This window comes from Mustela lutreola, chromosome 3 (assembly GCF_030435805.1).
Source record: "Mustela lutreola isolate mMusLut2 chromosome 3, mMusLut2.pri, whole genome shotgun sequence".
Lineage (NCBI taxonomy): Eukaryota > Metazoa > Chordata > Mammalia > Carnivora > Mustelidae > Mustela > Mustela lutreola.
The window spans coordinates 156313372-156330040 of record NC_081292.1 but is presented as its reverse complement, the minus strand read 5'-3'; the positions used below and the strand labels follow the sequence as shown (position 1 = coordinate 156330040).

General features: G+C 41.0%; 1 protein-coding gene across 2 annotated transcripts in view; it reads right to left on the bottom strand.

Moving 5' to 3' along the window:
* The window catches only part of ACVR1 (activin A receptor type 1), a 127477-nt gene that overhangs the window by 76902 nt on the left and 33906 nt on the right, over positions 1 to 16669 (bottom strand). The gene's annotated exons all lie outside the window — the stretch shown is intronic.

Here is a 16669-nt window from a genome sequence, read left to right as displayed (position 1 = left end):
TGAGCAGAAGAAAATTCAGCAGTTGTGAATGTGCTGGCTGAAGGAAGCGCACACTTGACAAGCCTTTCCACGGGACTGCGAAACGAAGGGCAATTTACAACTGAAGCAAATAAGGAAAGGGGTTGAAAAACAACGACATGCAGTATGTCGAGGTCACCGATCTGCGCTGGTCTTTAAATATTTTCTAAATGACACAAAACGCAGTAAGATCTGCAGTTGGTAAATTTCAAAATCGAGTTCCTTTAAAGCCATATACCATGGACTCCAGCCAATTACAAAAACAAACGAAAAGCAATGGCTTCGCATATATTAATTATATATACTTGGTTAAAAACAAAAGACATTTGAACGGTACACAAGTATAGAACGATAAGTCTCTCTCCAGACACCCCCAGTCCTCCTAGAGACACCCCATTGTACCAAAGGAACCGGTTTCTTGTGTGTCCCACCCAAAAAGGATCTGGTTTAGGTCCACTTTCAACCACCATTCTCAGCTGTAGATAGAACTAGTTCAAAGGCTCAGAAAACAATGGTGCGGAGGGAGCACCAAACGGAAGGGAAGGGGCTCTAGATAACTGAAAAACAAAAAGCCACCCAAGCTCCCCTTTCCTTTAGGAAGACTTTAAAAACATCAACATTTGCCAAAGGAAGAGGAAATTTTTATTAGAACCAAACTTTTCCATTCAAATAAGTCACACAAAACACTGAAGAATTTACTCCTTTCAAAAAACAGCACTTTTTTTTTTAACCTCGAGGAATATTTTGCCAAGAAAACGTTCATGTAAATAAATTTAAATGGAAAACAAACCCAAAATACAACATTCCTCAATAATTATTTGAAAGGAAAATCACAACCCTGAAATTAAAGGGAAATGTTTTATAAGTAATATCAAACCTTTCCTTGCTTCAGTTTAAAGTAAGGCTCATAATCAATTTGAAAAGATAGTCTAGACATGTAAAAGGCACATGAAAAATAAGACAACAATAATTATCCCCCCAAAATAGAAAGGTCAACCAGAAATTTCATATCTACAGCTATCATTTAGGAAAGTTAGAGTAAAAATCCATTTCTGGAGTGGACATCCTTAAAAACAAACACATTAACTAAGCAGTAGACACAACCTCCACTTTCAGAACAAACTGCTAAAATCCTGGTATTTTCTGAGAGGCGGGGGCCAGAAAAATTTGGCGGACTGACACTGAGGTTGCTTTCCCCTGTGCCAAATCTATGTAGGGGGCCATTGCTAAGCTGCCCTGCCGAGGGTTTACCAAGTTATAGGTACTGTCTGGTGGCGGGGGGGAGGGTTTAGAGAGTAAGAAAATAAGGAAACACTGGTGCATATTTCTTTGATTCTTTCAAAAAAAGAATCATCAGAGAAACTGTCAAAGTTTAACTTTTTAATTACAAAGGTGCTTCTATTTCCTTTCCAACTTCCAGCCCTACCTATTACCTTAACTGCATGGAATTCTTTAAGACCGTGCGCTCCCGCCTCTGTTCAGCCTTCTTTAATGATTCTTATATTTTCCAGGTCTTTCCATTCTGACTCCTCTGGCATTTAGATTCTTTATGACTCAACTTGGCACTTAATCCTCTGCCTTGAACTAGGTTTGTCTCAAAACCAATTTAAAATTAGGAAAGAATCATATATTATCCTTCTACTATATTCTTTCTTTCCCAATACCTAATAGATAGGTGGTGCTCAAGAGTTGCTAGATAAAACTAGAGTCTTCAAATTAAACATAATTTAATATTTGTTTTAGAATGCATCAGGTTCTCAAATAACCTGTGGATTGAAGTCAAAACTGTGGTGTATTGTAAGGAGGAACAGGTTGGTAAAAAGGGAGCCAAAGAATCTGGAGCAAATTCCAGGTATTTAACTCTTAAATGTTCTACACAGGACCCATCTCCACACAAATACACTTCATGCCAAGAAGCAAGCTTGGCAGATCCTGAAAGGCAGTGGGAAGCAGTTATGTTCAAAACCCCAAGAATGGTTAATAAAAACAAAAACAAACCAAACCAAAAGAGATGTGCACCAATTAAAATCAGTGCTATAAAATAAGTATCGATGTAGCAAACTCCAGCAACTTGTCACAGAACTTCCACTGAGCCGAGTTTTTTCTAAAACCACAGCCAACTCCTTTGTTTGGTTCACTGAGGTTTAACTATTGGCAGCTAATCACATTGTGTGAAAATCTGACCCTTTATAAAGGTTAGAGGCACATTCCTCTCCAGTGGTGGAGAGTAAGGAGAAGGAAAGGGGGAAAAGAGAAAAAAAGAAGAGCTCTTATTCCAACTGTGGGTTTAACATAGCAGTTGTTTTTCTTTAATGCAATTTAAAAGAACATGCATAGTTTCTTAAAAGTTACTGTATTATGATGGGACCTGAGTAACAGGAAAGCATAAAAGGTACTTAAAATCAAACAAGTTCTTGGCAGTCAACAAAGCAGCTAAGCAACAGGAAGAAAAAAAATTCAGGGCAGGTTTTCTCAGCTATTTAATTATAACTGCATCCTTGGCCTCTAGAAATTGTAGCTTCCAAATACTGCAGATTTCAAGACAGCACTCCTTGTGTGGCGATGGATGTTAATTACACTTATTATAGCGATCATTTTACAACATACACAAATATCAAATCATTGCGTTGCATACCTGAAACAGATATTGTTATTTACCAATTATACTTCAATTTTTAAGAAAAAAAATTAAAAGTCATCATCCCATACCTTCCCTGTTTATCCAACCAGCTGCATAACCCAAATAAACCGTGGTGGATCTTGCTGTCAAATTACTCTTAACTGCAATTACTTTAAGAAGCAGCATATGGTTGCAAGAACATGGACTTAGGAAAGAGCCAAACCCAGTTTTCCAACCTACTTAATGTGATCTTCTCCCAAATCACTGAACCTCTGGCAGTTTGTTTTCCTTCCCATGAAACAAAGTAAATGCCTTCCACCTTTAACAGTTACTAATAATGCCAGCTATCATTTAGTGAGCCCTTAGTTCCAGAATTTTGCTAACCACACACTTGCATCATCTGATTTAATCCTAAGAGCACAAAAATTGAGATGAAGGCATTAGTTTTCCCATTTGAAAGATAAAGCAATGTTAGAGAGGTTAAGTAAAACTGCCCAGGATCACAGTTTTTTTAAAAAGATTTTATTTATGTATGTATTTATTTATTTATTTACTCATTTGAGAGAGAACACAAGCACAGGGAGGGGCAGAGGGAGAGGAGCAGATTCCCTGTTGAGCAGGGAGCCCCCTGTGATGCAGGGCTCGATCCCATGACCCTGAGACCATGACCTGAGCCGAAGGCAGACCCTTAACAGACAGAGCCACGCAGGCGCCCCATCACATTTTTGTAACAAGTGGAAAAAACCCAAGAATCAATTCAAGTTTTGCTGACTCCAAAATCTATGTTCTTAATTGCCAATAAGTAAAATTGCATCTTGACAGTTTGTAAGAACTGCACTTAATGTTCATAGTAAATACTCTTAGTAGTCCCCTCTCCTGTTTTCTACTCCTTAGAATAGTAGAAGTATGAAAGCACTATGGTAGGCAAAGAAGCACACCAACCCCAAACAATAACACCAATCATCTACAAATCACTCGACAAATGTCCTCTCGTTCTGGCTCTAAAATAACATTGCTACCACCAAGCATATAAATGTCGGGTATCATTGAAGAATTACCTATTCCAGACACTTGAATATATAAGAAAGACGGGTATGATCGCTTAGTAATTCTGGAGAAAGGCAATGGGGATATCAGCCGTTCCCAAGATCCCCAGTCTCCCAGTGGAACAAAACTAGGCCACATGCCCGAGACAACTGATAAACTCAGGGGACACTGCAGAGCAGAAAGAACAGGGAAAGCCGCACGAAGCTGAGAAAAAGATAAACTGGCGACTGAATCGGGAAGTAGGGAGGAACGTGGAGATACAGCAGATCCCCTTCTCCGGGGGTTTCCAAATTCTCCATAGATCTTCATCTTTGGGATTTAGGGATGAGAAATGTGCATTTCCAGGAATTTCTCCAGAAATACTCTCCCAATTATAGTTCTTCTTAAAATACTTCCAAATATTCTTCAGCCACTATTACAGATATCTTTTTAAAAATGTCACCTAAGTAAGAAATAATGGTATTTACAAAAAACTCTAGCCTGTAACAAATACTCAGATGCTAGAAATGCCAGTGAACATTATTGGGTAGTATTCCAAGAACTGGCCAAATCCAGCCCGCAGTCTGTTTTGGTAAATAAATGTTTTATTGGAACACAGCCCCACTTGTTCATTTGACGTATAGTCATGGCTGCTTTCATGCTCAAACAGCAGAGCTGATAGTTCTGACAGAGTCCATATGCTTTGCAAAGCCTAAAATATTTGCTATCTGGCCCTTCAGAGAAAAAGTTGCTTGACCCCCGCAATGACCTGCAGTTTGAATCTATGCGGAAGGTTAACAGCATTGCACAGCATCACATGTTGAAATGGCCATTTTAAAGACTTCTGCTTCAGAAACGTATTTTTTGGAATACCATGCACAGGATTTGTATACAATATGCTATGTATATAAACTTATTTTATTTGCAAGGATGACTCACCAGTAGCAGCAGACAGGGCCACAAACACATATTTATAACCTAGCAACAGCTACACGCAATCACGACCGATTCTCTCCTCTGGGCTCCGGCCCTGTCCTGGCTCTGGGAAACGTCAATCTTATGCTTCCCTCCGCAGGCTCGCGTTCAACTTGACATCAGCGGATTCCTTCGATCTACCACTGCCTCTATGTTCATTGTTTAATTCTCGCAGGAGAATTGCCACACTTCTTCCCATCTACCTGATTTCTTAGCTGACTGTTTTGGGCCATCTGGAAGGACAAAAACTTCCCAAGAAATCTTGGGAAGGAACTCTGCCATGGAAATAACGATTCTCTTCAGGTGTACGGAGACTAAGTGGAGATCGAACCCCCTACACTGGTAAGGGACAGAAGAAAAAGAGTTGAGCGCAGGAGGCAGAAGGAGGAAAAACAAAGTTCAGGATGTTTTAAGGAAAAGACTAAGTTCTGTCCCAACGCCTAGAGAGAAGAGCAACCTAAGTGGAGATAAAAAGAAGATGAAATTTCCTCATGCTGTGGCCCCAGTGATAGATTTAAGGCCCAAATATCACAGCATCTTTCTCCTTCTAGAATTTCAGTTATAATTTGGCTGAGATGAAAGATATTCACTGTGAATTATGACAGGAGTAAGTGTCATTAAGCACCAAACTATTCTGAAGATAACCTGCTTACAGTTCATAATCTCAAACACCCTCATCTAAAGTGGCTGGGCGGGGGTCCACCAAAATCCCATTTACCCATCTGTGCAACCAAAGATGCATTTATTTGTGCCAGAAGTACAAAGCATAAGAACCAAGGGTGAAACACAAGGGAACAAAGGCATTGGGATATAACAGCACCAAACGGATCCCAGGCTTGAATCAGAGAGTCCCAGGCTGAATCCCAGCCCTGCCAATCATGTAATCTTGGGCCAACTGTCTGGGCCTCAGTCTCTCCAGGCAAAATGGGCATCATGACTTCCTCACAGAGTTGCCACATATGACATCCACGGCCTACAGGGGGTTCTAATGAATGGTAGCTATTATTGTAAACACAGAATTTAAGAAGCAGGTATAAGAAGAAGAGAAGAGAGAGTGACAAAGAGAGAGAATCACAAGGGTTGACATTACGTTGAATCATTTGAAAATGCTGTCATTTGACCATTTTGCCTCATAAAAATAAGCAATTTTTAAATATAGATTATAAAGGGCTCTGTAGGGAAGCCTGAAAGGAGACAGCATGAAAGACTAATACCCCATCCTCATTCCCCAACTGGTGGCAGCTCAGAAGAAATCCAGACACCAGATGGGAAGGCTGCAGACTAAAATAGAATACCCCTTAGTCAACTCCTCACTAGAGAGGAGGTGTGACTTCAGGGAAGAGCAGATTCAACAAAAGACAGACAGACACACACACCTCACTCCTAGGTAGCCCACGTAACTTGCTCCTTCTCTCTTTCCTTTTCCGTTCCTGTCCTGTCCTTTCTTTTTGTTATTTCTGTCCCTAAGTGAAGCCCCACGGTGTCTTGTTAACCAGTTGGGGAAAGAAATAGCATTTCTGCTCCGCTGATGTTACCAATTGCCCAGCAAGCCTTCAGTAGGCCTTGCAGCACAGCTGGCAGCTCGTAAAGAAATCCAGTGGGTCTGGGGTTGTCTGGCTGGCTCAGTCAGTTAAATGCCCAACTCTTCATCTTGGCTTAGTTCTTGATCTCACAGTCACAAAATCGAGCCCCATGCTGGGAACGGAGCCTACGTTAAAAAAAAGAAAGAAAAAGAAAAGAAGGAAGGAAGGGAGGAAGGGAGGAAGGAAAGGGAAAAGAAATCCAGTGGATCCACTGCATTTTCCCTGTTATTTTTCTGTCTTCCCTTCATACTGTAGGTGTTAATTTTTTCAAGTCCTCTTAGCCCTCCCCCAAGCTAATGGGTCTGTGGTTGATTCATGGCGTCATGTCAGTTCCTAGATGCGATCTGAGTTTCAAGACACCCCACTAGCCCAAACCCAACTAGCTCCATCCCAGCTCTCTCTCCCAGAAAGGTTCTAAGTGAGAAATCAGAACACCTTGTGTCCCGAGGGATGAATTACAGGTAGAGGTAAGAATGGAGGAACATGTCATTTCTTCCCTCCTCCCAACCCATACTCTCAAAACAGAAGTAGACTTCCCTAATTAGATTGCTCTTCTCTGTTGGGTCAGCTTTCACGAACGTAAATCCAATTTCGGCAGCACAGCCGCAATCCCCATTACCGTGTTTCCTCTGTTGTCTCAGAGTAATGTGGCAATCCTTGATGATTACCCTCACACACAAAACTATGGAGGCTTTCATCAGCTGATGATCTCAAAGCATTTTTACAAGAGTTCGCAGGGATGCCTCCCACGTGGGCCAGAACCAGACTTTCTGGTTTTCTGATGGGGTGTCTGGCGTTTTGTTTCTCCTAAGCTTTACTCTAGAGTTCCTGTGTTTATATCCTCACTGGATAGACATTAGCAAAGCTTCAACAGGGAAGCTTCTTGGAAGTAGGGGCTCTGTGTATCCAATATCCTGCTGTAACCTCCATAACCTAGTCTAGCATCACACCAGATCTACTTAAATATTTGTGGAATGAATGAAGCTTAAAATTATAGAAACATCCAAAGCATTAATAATTTCAATGTCATAAACTTGTTAACCTAAAGCTTCTCTATCATTAAATGGCTAAGCCTCTACCCTAGACTTAAATTTCAAAACAGTGCAAAATGTACTAAAAACTCTTACTTGAGTGGAACAGGCTAACATAAAGGAACATATTTAAAAACTGTAGAAAAAATTCTATTTCATAAAAGCAGTTCTCACTTTAGAATGGTAGTAAGTTTTCTTAATACATTTACTAACAAAACATCTCCAAAATGAGGTTAAGTTTTTCAAAATTGTATCTATAGAAATTTCCGGAAACACTGATAGGACTCCTGGAAAACAGGAGAAAAGAGAACTAAAGCTTTTAAAAACCATTCTTCCAATCTCTTCTTGAAAATATTTATGTCATCTACCAACCTAAATAAAATTTTCACCAGATCCCTCTCCCTAATTAAGGTTCACTGAGAATAAACTGAATAAAAGGCAATCAACATTCTTTTTCTAATTGTTTGGCCTAATGTATTATTTGCCCACAGGCACATAGACATTTCCAAGTCTAGGCGGGGAAACTGCTTGCCCCCCCATGAGGAGAGAACAAGGTAACAAACAAACAAACAAAAAAAACCCCAGTAAAGTTTAAAAAAAAAACAATTAAAAAGAAGTGGACAATATTTTTATGGCTTTTTCTTATTGTTACTGTCTTGTGTGCATGTGTATATATTACATATCCGTAATTATGTCAGACGAGCCATGCATTTTATAAGTAGTTGCCAGTCCTGCAATGAGTTATCTGAAAAAGTAACCTGCAACTTCTTAAAGAGAAAAACAGGCTCTTACTCATCTTTAAGTTTTATAATAATTGGGGCAGCATCCCTTCCTTACTAATCAACAAATGCTTGCTGACTGATGAACAACAGTGAGATTAATTTAAGATTAAAGTCAAGAATCCGGGTGACTGGGTCTACCGGAGATTGAGCAGCCTTCAACATTACAGTTCTTCCAACTTTGCTCCATCATGTTAATGGGAGGACTGTAGGGAGTCATCAAAGTATGGTGGAGAAAACACCAACACGAGGAGCTAGACGTGTCCCTACACCACCAGTTGTGTGACATGGGGAAGTCTCTTATCTTCTCTGGCATCCATTTTTCCTAATTATAAATTTAGAGTGGCGGCCCAAGTTGCTAAGTTTCCCTCCAGCTCAAAAATTCTGTTTAGATATTTCTTTTACAATCACTAGAAGGATTCCTCAAGAATTATGCCAACAAGAAAGGGTATGTCTTTAATTAAAAATGGTTTTCCAGTCTACTCCTGTACCAAGATGGCATACAACCTACTCATTTTTTAAAAAAGGTTAAAATAACACTTTTCATTTAATTCAGCCATCGAGTTCCTAACTCATAGAGGTCTGCTTTTAATTTAATTTGTTTACCAATAATCTGTTTGCCAACTAAAGGATAATTGAGTAAGAAACAGCACAAAAAGAAGTAGAACAGTGTTGGGGAGAGGGGAGGAGGTCATTCAAGAACAGTCTCTCAAGGGGCATGAGAAAATGCCCAGTTCCCAAGACAAAAAATCTATATTAACAAAACTAAAGTCATAGGGCACCTGGGTGGCTCAGTGGGTTAAGCCGCTGCCTTCAGCTCAGGTCATGATCCCAGGGCCCTGGGATCGAGCCCCACATCAGGTTCTCTGCTCAGCAAGGAGCCTGCTTCCTCCTCTCTCTCTCTCTCTGCCTGCCTCTCTGCCTACTTGTGATATCTGTCTGTCAAATAAATAAATAAAATCTTAAAAAAAAAAAAAAAAAAAAAAACTAAACTAAAGTCAGCATGTCCACCTCAGTCCCCACCCCAAATCTGCCAGTCTTCCTTTATGTCCAATCTCATGTAATGGAACCACCAGTGAACCTTGATGACAAAGTTGGAAACCAAGGGGTTCACCTTACAAACCCCATCACTGCCTTTGTTTCAGCTTGTAGGGTCTCCCATCTGCAATATTTCCAACTGACTCCTTGGTGAGCTCCTCCAGGTACCTGCCAACAGTGCAGTCAACACCTACTGAGCCTCTCCTCTGCTTAACCATCAATAGCTCCCCTCAGCATGAGCAGATTCCTGATCTCCATGACCAGGCCTGAGATCTCTCCAACCCCATCCAGTTATCACCCTACAGGTGCTCTGACCCTAACTGCATTGTACAGCACCCTGAAGACACCACAATCTTATTCACCTCCTGCCTTTACCCTTGTCCCCCCAAGATGTCTTTTTCCCTCTGTCAAGTCCCTACGCTTCAAGGTCAGCTCACAAATCACTCCCTCATAGAGGCCTTCCCTACCCCCATGCCTGCACCCTATCTGGGGTACACGAACCTCATCTGTTGTTCCCAAACTTAATGACCATGGCACCTAAAAGGTACTTTTTTTTTTTTTTTAAACTTCACTGCCTAGTGAGTCTGTGATTCCTTGAAGATAAGGGAGTTATTTTTTCATCTCTGAAACATCAGGGACACTCTTATAAATAATAGGTCCTTAATAAATCTTGATAGATGAATGAGTGAGCCCTGATAATGGATTCAAAACAGAAGTGGGATTCTCCAAAGGAAATATGAACAATAAAAATTGAGAAATAATTATGCTAATGGGGGAAAAAAACAGAGGTAGGCCTACCAGCATCCACTTTTAGTGTTGTCATGGTTTTTAATTCAAGGCAAAAAAAAAAAAAAAAAAGAAAGAAAGGAAAAAAATCCCCAAATTCTAAATTATAGAAACTAAGAGAGAACTAAAGTGTCTCTTATTTCACACAAAAAGACAATGTGTAAACTAAATGTATACACTAAACCATAGTTTCCTACTGACTTGCATATATATACAGGGAAGTACTCCCTACTCTAATACTTTAGAACATAATCTTTTTCTAAATCATATATATAGAAAAGTAACTTGAGAACAGCAGTTGAATACCACGCTAACACTGTAATATTACTGGAAACTAAGATGCTGTCAGTAAAATGTAAGAAGGAAGATGCCTCATCTCATAAGAAAAACGTTCTTTTTTTTTTTTCCCCCAGAAAATTATTCCCAAGACAGTCCCCTTAGAGCCAGGCCCCCGTACAGTTCTCAAGGCTAGGCTCTCACTCCCTGGCCTCCTTCCAGATGTCTTCAGTCAAGGTGCTGGGGCCAGAGTGGGCAAAGGATGAGTCCTTCTCACCATGACCATGCTATCTTCTTAACAGTTATTCCCCGCCCCACCACCCATTTTCCCAGCCCCAACCTTTTTATACCACATAGCAGGAAGAAAAGAACACATACATCAATTGTTACAAAATGTAACTGAGCTTAATTTAATAAACATAAAGAAGGTAACAGAAAGGAGGAAAGAGCCAAAGCTGAATATTAAGGAAAGGAGAAGGAAGATCCACGGAATAAACGTGCCTATAAGTAGTACTCACTGGCTGGGATCACTTTAAGTTTACACATGAAATTGCTTAATGCATGAGTCATTTTAAATCATGACTGTATGGATTCACTGAGTATGTTCAAGCAAATCTGCAATGAAGTTGACCTAGAGTCTGGAGATGCAGACGATTCTCCAATCAAAAGAATGGGGGCGACAGATATATTTTAGAAAAACCAAAGACATAAATAAGTATGTGTTTGGAAATAACATTTTTTAAGGGTTTTTTTTATTTATTTATTCATTTCAGAGAGAGGGAGTGCACGTGCTCGAGGAAGAGCAGGAGTGTGGGGGAGGGTCCGAGGCAGACAGAGAAGCAGACTCTTCCTAAGCAGGGAGCCCCACGCTGGGCTCAGGGCTCGATCCCAGGGCTGGGTCATGACCCAGCACGAAGGCAGATGCTTAACCAACTGAACTACCCAGATGCCCCTGCAAAAACACTTATACCCTGTCATTTTCTTATTGCAAATGGGCAGAAGAATGTGGGATAATTTATAAAAATTGGGCATGGTTTAAAAAAAATGGGTTTAGAATTTACTGTTCTGAAGGCTTCTGTGACGCAGTCAACAAAAACTGATGCCCGACTTGGGGAACTGGTCCAGGAGCTCGGCTTCTATCCTCACCCAGTGCATGGGATGAATGAGAGGCCGACCCTCAGCTTCTACTTTAATGCTCTTAGCTCTAACATTAGTCTTACATGCTGATGGTTTCTTTTTGGGGTGATGAAGTGGCCTAACGTTGGATAAGTGACAGCTGCACAATGCTGTGGCTTTACTCAAAGCCACTGAACTGCACACCACGAAAGGGGGCATGTTACAGTGTATGAACTAACTCGAGAAAATAGTCTTGAAAAGAAAAATCAGTCTGAAAGCTCTTCGGCCTTTTCCTGTACAGCTTCAGACCCTGAGTGTATGCTCTGCTGGTAATTACACAGACATACTGGGTCTCCCACCTCATTCTTATTGAAAGAGCTGAAGCTTTGGAATCACACCGTTCAGTCTGGGAACTGAACCTAGGTCTGTCATTTCCTAGGCTCTGGAATCTTGAGCATGCTACCATCTGAGCCCCCGTCCCCACCTACCTCTCAGATGAGCAGAACGAGTCTGCTCAGACTGATGGTAAACAGCAAAAAATTTAAATGGAAGGGCCTCTCAGATGGGACATGCCAGCTGGTGGGAGAAAACCAAAAGGAAGATGCGGAAGCAGGAGGATGGGGCAAGTGAGGATTAGGGACCGAGGCCAGCACACCTAGAATCAGGGCAAACCTCTCTGGAACCCTCTTTTGGGTTCCACAATGCTTTGAGGTCAGAGTGATGTGAGTAGGCCTGCTCCCAGAAGCCTGTACAATTAGCAAACTACATTATCTATGACCCCTAAATTTCTGGATCCTTTCCCCAAGTCATTTTATATGAATAACCACAAAACAGAGACATTTTCTATACTTTTAATCACCTCAAGAGTCATTAAGCATTCAGTCCACTAATGGAATTACAGCCTCTCGACTTCGACTGCTATTAATTAGAACACATAGTTTTGCACCAGGATTCATTTTTTATGGATTAATTCTATATAATAAAACATGCCTGAAGTTGATTGTGTTAGCAGACTTTTCATCGCAAGCCTCAAGATTCCACACCTGTGATTTAATTTACATCAGCACAAGTTGAAACATCAGCTTTTCGATCATTTGTGATATTGCAACTCTTAAGAAACAACCTACCTGACAATGAATCCGAACAATCTGTATTTACCATCAATAACCCAAATTCCCAGCTGGGCTAGAATAATTCTTCATAGTGGTTTTAAGAACACCATTCTCACTTTAAAAAAAATGTGTTCTAGTTGATCAAGTAACTGACCCCTTCAATATTATGTACTGTATATGTGTGTATTTATGTATGTGTATATCTATACACACACACACACACACACACACACACACTTAAAAATTTATCAACTTCATGCCATACAGGTTTCTACCCTGGAAAAACAATTCAAGAAGAGCTAAAAAGACTAGCGAGTTGTCAGCTCTGCCCTCCCCTAGGTAGAAGCTACACTAGAGCCAACTCAATTCCCACAGTCAAAGATCCTTGAGAGACCAACAGGTTAACAAAGGAGCCTTCCTCCTCTGCACATGAAAGCACCCGAGGATGGCTCTCTGGTGGAACAGGAGAGTGAGCTGAATATCACCAAGCTGGGATTCTTTCAATGAGACATAAGGACCCCGAAAGCACAATACAGGATTAAAAAGAAATAAAACATGAGCCACTGCCTCTGTTGACCATTCGCACTGTCAACAATTCTGAGAAAAATCCTGCTGAGTTTCAGGTCACTAAACCCTCGTCCATTTTATAAATATTTGTTTCCCTGATTTTGCTTTCTTACTTTTTTAGATCCCAGAGGGAAATGATCATGTTCTCTAAGTTTCAGGATGGCTAATTTTCTAAAATTGGCAGGAAGGAAAAGGCTAGCTTTGGCTAGCTCTAATTTTGAACACATTAGGTCTTGAGGTAGGGGAACTCTTAGGTAAATTTTTTTTTTTTTTTTTTAACAAACTGTTAGTTGTTTCGTGAGCCGCATTTTTGTTGTTTCTACTAGCATTGTGGTGCAGTCCGGTTTATTTTAAGACAACACACTCTAGCATAAATCCACTGAGTCTCCCAGAACTTACAACCAAATTTAGACTGATTTAACACAACCACGAGGTGTCCTTCCGTCTTACTTGACTTTGGACATATGAAGAGTAGGTCAAATACATGTTTAAAAGCTATTTTAAATATAATCTTGTATGACCTTTCCTAGCACACACATGCGCACACATACACACACACACACACACACGCACAATGCTTTCATTTCTCCTTTAGGGTTATACTCAATTCCTAATGCCTTTGGCAAAGACAAGATCCAATATGTAAGGTAATTAAGGGAAAAAAAGGCAAATAAATATGAATATTCCTCAGAAGTAATATGCCAAGTGTGGGAAAGGCTTTCAAAACTTCTTATATGAATATGCTCTCTCTCAAGGGAGAATGGTTCCCAACTATATGGTTATTTTGTACATCAAACATCAAGCATGGTAAGAAAACCAAATATTTCACACCCACGTCCGTCATTTCTCAAATACAGAATGATTTATGGATACATATTGTATGACTATATATTTAATCCATATATATTAAAAATGCAACTACAACCTTTAATGCAGGCCCTAATTATGTCTCCTAGGAAACTACCAGCATGACACACCCTATCCCCACCCTATTTTCTTCCTCCCGTAAATGTAGCTAAAACTCAGAACCGAGTCCAGACAGCCTAAGTTAGAACCCAGGCCCAGCAAATTCACTATCTTTCCAGCCTTGGAGGCATAACTTAATGGGCCTCACTTCCCTGAGCTGCAGAATTAAGATTTAAAAAAAAAAAAAAAGAAAAGAAAAGTTGCGCCTGCCTCACAGAGTTATTATAAGGGTTAAGACTGAATATACGTAAAGCACTCAGAACACGAACCTGACATAGATGCACCATGGAAGGGTAAGCCATTACTGCTGGCGCTGGTGTTCTATTACAACCATCATCTTAACTGGTGTGGGACTCATTTCCTTCCTTTTCTTAATAGTTCTTTCCTTTTAACAACTGAAAACTAGTTACTTTGGCTTGTCTTTGAATTCCATTCTTTTCTCACTCTGGAAGACATCACAGAAGGCATAGGGGAGTGTGGTGCTGAATCAGCTCTAAAGTATGTCAAAACTTCTGTACCTCAATAATAAATAATAAATGACTTGTGATACTCACAACAGACTGCCGTCTAGCTCTGTCCCATGGCAGAACTAAAAGCCAATGTGCAGGGATCCCTTAACCAGCAGGGTTTATTGACAGACTCAAGGGAAAACTTCACACTGATACCAACTTTGCTGATTCCATCCTTCAAGGGTTATCTAGGAGCAGAAAACTGAATGCAAGTCACCACCAACCAACCAGCCAACGACACCTCTAATTTAATATACGGCGCTATTCTTTGTCAGTAAGGATGCATCTAGGAATACCTATCAAAAACACGACGGAGCCATTTATGCTATAAATTCTAAAAATGAAAACTAAAGAGTTACATCTGGAACTCACCCAAGTCCTTTAAAGACGTAAAATTAACACAGTGCTGGTCTGACATTTAGAAAAAGACAAGGTGGCATGATAGTGTAAACATGCCACGTTCAAGGCCATTCTTTACCTCATATCAATCACTGAGGAATCCTATTTCCTCCAAAGAGTATCTCCAGTTTGCCATCTAAATAAAAATTGTACTAGGAAGGGTCACATACTTTTTTAAAAAATGCCTATCATAAAGGTTTTATATAAAACAGTTTGCCCACGAACCTTCCTTTGCCATCTTGAGTCATAACAGAGAAAAGACCATGCTTGAGATAGCATGACCACCGGCCCCTTGGTGTGGCCTGGAAGTGGCTGGGGAGGGAGACATCTGCAGCCAGGATCCTTGAGACCTATAATCCACATGGAGTTTCCAAACGGGAACCACAGGTTACTCCTAAAATCAGATCTGCCTCTCCCAGCCCTGGCATAGTGCCTGACACAGGGCAGCACTCAAGGGAGTGTGACTGTCTCTCCTCTGCCACAGAGCCTTCAGGGTCCCCCCAGCCCCCGCATCACCATCACCAGCATTCTGGCGCGTCTGGCGGGTCTCGATAGAGAACTCCCTACACTCGAGTATCTATTGCCTCTGTGTCACACACCAGAAATCAAAAAGTCAAAGTAACTTGGAATATAAAGCCACAGGAAACCGAGACTGTACTAGGTCATCGGATCACCTCTCTTTTGAATTTCTAGAACTACTTTCTACACCACTCAAATAGCATTTCTTTCCTTCCCTTCTCTGGCGACCGTCTGGGCTTACGGAACCTGGAGCCTTGAGCTAGTAAGTTCCTAAAGTGAGGTCTCCTGCAGCGTCACCTGCCTGGCTGGCCCAGGGACGCGGGAGAGGCTTTACTTAGAGAATGGGCTCAGAAAGCACACAGAATGAATGTGACTAAACCAAGCCTCTGCCGCTCTCCAAAATGAGATATGTTGGGGGTGGGGGGGGTAATTTTTTTGCCACTAATTTTAAGCATGGACATGCAAAGCTGTTTGGGGGGAAACTACAGCATTACCTCAGTGACAAGTGACTACTCTCCTGGCTTCTCAGCAGAACTATCAAACTTTAAGGCTCGTAACCCTTGGATACACTTTATATAAATTAAAATTTCTCTTGTCAAAAACTCAAACTAACCCAGACAAACAGGCTTGGAAACTACCAGCCAACTTCATTCTGTGAGTAACCATTAAGTTTTAATCAGATGTGGTTCAATTTCTGCAACAGCGAGCATTAAGAAGGGCTCATCAAGGAAAATGGGCAAAAGTGGGGGCAGGAGGAGGAGGAGGAGAACAAAAGAACCGCCCCTGAAGCCAGTCATGTAACACAGACTCTTGGCGGAATACTTCTGCCCCTCTTTGCAGCTGTTGTCTCCTGCAGTTGGCACGAAGCACTGCCAGTCTGGGACCGGCTTCCAGTGAGGACAGCATTGTTTCACTGGCTACTTAGGCAGTGCACACACCATTAATGGAGTTTTTATCTCTCCATTTTCCTGTCAGTACAGAACCAGCCAGTCTGACTCTGTTATTATCATTAAGAAAGCTTTTTTCCTCCCCCCTCCCCACACACATCTTTAATCCAAACAACATCTGGGAACTTCAGCCTCTATCATATAAAAGGGAAACAGATTTAGAGGTAGGGGGGTGGGGGGGGGAGGGAGACAGTTCCATCCACACTGAACAACAACCAAATTCCGACAGCCAAACTGATCTAGAGCCACTCAATAGCTCTAAAATGCTGGCTTCAAAAAGGCAAGCTATTTCCTACTGTATTGCTTTAAACCTCCTCTGGACCTTTGCTATATGAAAATAATACCATTTTGATATGTAGCTTTTCTTATTAAAAAAAAAAGGGGGGGTGGAAATCCACTACT